Genomic DNA, 4,487 nt, shown 5'->3' with positions numbered 1-4,487 from the left:
AGGTGAATTTCTCTGTAACATTGCAATATTTGGCATATTGGCCTATGTAGGAAAAAAATAGAGTGAGGAAAGTTAAAAGGGAAAAATAAGCAAGCAAATCTCACCAAATAAGATCAGAAAAAAAAAAATCAAGGAATTTGGGAAACATATGATGCAAAAATTGGGGAGACAGGGCATTTTAAGAAAGGGTTATAAGGTAGAAAGGATAGGGTTTCAGGTGAGTTCCAGATTGAGGAAGTTATGGATTAGACAAGCTAGAACTAGCCCCAGAGGAATGATAATAGAAGAAGAATCCAAATGGATCATAAAATGATAAACTAAGGAACTAATTTTCTAATTATGTGATGCAGCTCTGCTTCTAGCTAATTGAGAACAGGGAATCCTGAGACCTGTATGTTTAAAGGTTCTGGTGGTATCTGAGAAGACCTTAAAAAAAAATCTTAAAATTAAAAAAAAACAAAAAACCTAAAGGATAGTGTTTTAGATGAAATGAAACTGAGTTATTTAAAAAAAGTTTTGGTCTCCTATATTCATGCTCTTTAATCCAAAGGACAAAGAAGGGTTTAATATTAAAAAGGCAAAAATATCATGTAGAATTTTGTGAGCAGCACTACTTATGACATTTGGCAGGCAGAAGAGTGTTTTGTGTCCAAATGACCCTCATTTAGATATTTTATGGTGACCCTTCACCTTGGCTGATTGATTGCATTTTTTCTCTCTTTTTTCTTATCTGCATTTCTTACATTAGTACCCTTTCTAAGGTTAATTGAGACACTGACCTTTTATATCTGTGGCTGCTCGTGTAGTTACAGAACAGTGAAATTTAGTAAAGTCAGCACTGCAGGCCACCCAACTTAACAGCTCAACAAACAGAGGGGGTCAAACTGAACCAAGGGCAAATAGCCAAAAACCCTGACCACACAATCCCCAGGTGTCTAGCCTAAGGAAATAGTGGGTGAAGAGTCTGATGCTACTCCTCAGCCAATTATGCTAGAAATGATCACCTCAAAACTCAGGCCAGATATCATGTAGCGGAAAGGTTCCAATTTGACATCTTCCAGTGCATGTTTATTTTCCTCCAGGCCATTCTGTCTTAGGAAGCAACATTCAAAATTATAGAATTCTAGATAGTTTGTCGAAGGAGACTTAAAGACTATCACTTAGAAAACTGTTTATATGATAGTCCTGCCAGGGTAATGGTGTCACCGGTGGTGATCGAAGCCCCTAGACTCCCCTCACCCATTCAGTCAAAGCATCATCGAAAAATTCAAGCAAATGCCCTGAAATATTGCCATTTAAAATGTAACATTTACAGTAACTTTCTACCCTCTCTGAATTGTGGTTACCACATCTCTTGCCAGTCACGTGGAATCCTTTTGCTTGGGGAATGCTCTTTCATCTGAAGTTCTAGAAGAGTAAACACCTTATGGAAGCTAAGACTACCTCCGCTTTGCAGCTATGAAACGCTCACTAAATGGAATTTTTTTGGCTCTTCTCAAGCTGTTTTTGTTGTTGTCATTGTTCTTCAGGCTCTCTGTTGACTCAGTCAGATTGCTGTTTAAACTGGGAAAATAGCAGATAACTCCTTTCCTGTGCTTATAAATGCATTTGGAGATTATTTACATACTTTAAAAATAAATAACAAGCATAAGAAGAAGCAGGCAAGAAACATAAACCCAAATGCGGGCCTCATTCTTTTTGTGTTATAGTTTCTCTAGTTTCTCTGATGTATGTACAGCGTAGCCCTAGAAACAGAAAATGATTTGTAGAACAGTTGTGACTTAGAAGTGAGGCTTTTCGATACTTCCCTAGGTTGGTTCAATTCCTGTCCCTTAAATAACAGAAATGTCCTTTTCCCCTTCAGACCTTGATGAATGTGAGAGTGGAGAACACTGCTGTGCCCAACTCTGCGTCGTCGTCGACTGTTTAGGAAGCTATGAAGGTAACAGGAAGGCTCTATCAGTCCTGATGGTGGTGGATGTGATAGTAAATTCCTGAGATCTAACACGAAACCATTATGTGATGGGGGAATCAAGGCAGAAGGAACCTCTGAGGCCAAGTGTTAGGGGAAGAAAGGGAACATTTTGACACTCTAGGAACTTGGATTTGTACGTGGTTCTACCATTTACTACTATATGAACTGGGACGACCCTAACTGCCCTGAACCTCAGGTCCTCATCAGTAAAGTGAAGACAGTAATAGGATCAGTGGATAAATTAGGTAAAGTAATAAATGTAAAGGGCCTAGTACTGTGATTGACATCAAGAAATCACTCCGCTGAAAGTAGTTATTATTATTATAATATTCATTGGCTCATAATCCCTTTACCTAATTTAATACATATACAGGCAAGTGAGAGATTTGAGTAGGCCGTAGCACACTGCCATAGGAATCACTCATGGCAAGCTTGACTGGAATTAGACATGGTTCCTGAAAGTCATTTTAATTAGGGAGTTGTAGCAAAAGGATTCCCAGTTCATGCGCCACAGTCCAAATCTGTACCGAACCCTTTACATACCTGACATTAATCTAGCTAATCCAAGCTTTAAGATGAGTCATTTTACAATCTTCTAACTTATTTTTTTAAGATTATTTATTTATTTATTCATGAGAGACACACAGAGAGAGGCAGAGACATAGGCAGAGGGAGAATGAGGCTCCCTGTTCAGAGCCCAATGTGGGACTCGAACTCAAGACCCTGGGACCACGACCTGAGCCAAAGGCAGATGCTCAACCAATGAGCCCCCCAGACATCCCATAATCTTCTAACTTATTTGTTAAAATTGATTCACTTACCTTTCAGATGCTTTCTAAATATGTATATATATTTAAATATCATAGGAAATTTAGGTGAGTAGGATTAATTCACCCTTTTTTATACTATTACGAATGGCTCATATAAGTCATTGCTGTAATTTATTTCTTAAAGTTTATCTTAAATATACCTTTAAATTTTCATTTAGGATCAATATTATCATTATCTTGAACCATGGGTTTTTTTAAAATAAAAGCAAAGATTAGAGAATTGATGTCTATTTCAATAATGGTAAAATCATGTACGAAGGCTTTAATGCCTCAGAGAGAATAGTGTTTCTTTGCTTAAAGAAATAAATTACTGCACTCTGTTGAAGATGATAGATATGTTTCTTCATACAGATAAGCCAAGCTTCCCAGCCTTGCAATGTATAATAGCAAAGAATGCAAAACTATATCTATATATTCTAAACACAGTAGAGTATATTACCATTTGCCACATTCCATCCAATTAGCAGGGCCAAAAAAAAATTGAATTTCATGTACCATCTGCTTTTAAGTAGAGTGAGCCAAGAGATGATTGTATGGCGTGAATGTACATACTTGGGTACACACATCCAAATGGAAAAGGTATCCAAAATCTGAAGCAAAACTTAGATACTCAGCTTTATAAATGAACTTTTAGTATCATAAACACACTGACCAGGGTCTGGGCTCAGATGTGGACATATACGCCATCAGTTAAGCCAAATGAGACCAAGGCTGGGGCTCTTTCATTTCTAAAATTCTCCACAAGCCTTGTACGGAATTACACATGGAGTAATGCTTCACCATAGATACTGAATAATTAGAGAGTGATGAACATTCTACAAAGTGGTGCACTCAGACCATTGAATTTCTTTTAAGTTGTAAATTCTTCATCAAAATCGTGTGATCAAGATTTCAGGAAGAACTTGTCTATGTAGATGAACTACAGTAAACTTGGAAATGAGTGGAGGAAAAGTAACTGGCAGGGTATACTTGAGGAAGAATTCAGGGACTCTGCCTTCTATATGGCAAACCCTTGGTATATAGCCTGATAGAGGTGACAAGGGGAGAAGAATTATGCCCATGAGGTCATAATGTCTATTTTATCTCTCCACACCTAAAAGCAGACATTATTTAAATTGTCCTAGACACAGAGGAGAGTCTGTCTGGATGTCAGTATAGTCTATGACCAGCTGTGTATTAATTCTGTGGGGACATAAGACTGTCCCCACAGAAGGCTGCAGAAGAAGAAGGCTGCAGAATTGGAAGTGATGGGAAAACTTGCATCTGTAAGTCCCTGTGAAGAATGTTATTGTATTTCTTCTAAACTACTTCAACCCTTATTTTGTTCTTGGAGAGCAACAGAGACCACATGTCCCTTACCTCAACCTGCCCTCCCCCATTCTGTCTTCACAGACTGAGCTCTTCCTTTTCCTTTGGTTCAGTCTGCTGCTGTGGCTTCAACTTCATGCTTGCTGCTTCTCACCTGCATTTACAAAAGACTTTTTGAAAGGGTCTTCTCAAAGAGTTGCACCTTCCAGTCGCCCCCTGCCTCGGCTGTCTGGTTCAAACTCTCTCATTTCTCTCATCAACCACTGCTCAGTTTTTCCTTCTTTTAACTATCGTGTTGAATCCAGGCCTTTTTCTGCTTGGCCTTAGCCTTAGATGATGGCAAGCTGGAGGAAGAGCGGGAGAATTAGAAGTTG

Source organism: Vulpes lagopus, chromosome 17 (genome assembly GCF_018345385.1).
Source record: "Vulpes lagopus strain Blue_001 chromosome 17, ASM1834538v1, whole genome shotgun sequence".
Taxonomy (NCBI): Eukaryota; Metazoa; Chordata; class Mammalia; order Carnivora; family Canidae; genus Vulpes; species Vulpes lagopus.
Note: the sequence above shows the minus strand (reverse complement) of the source record.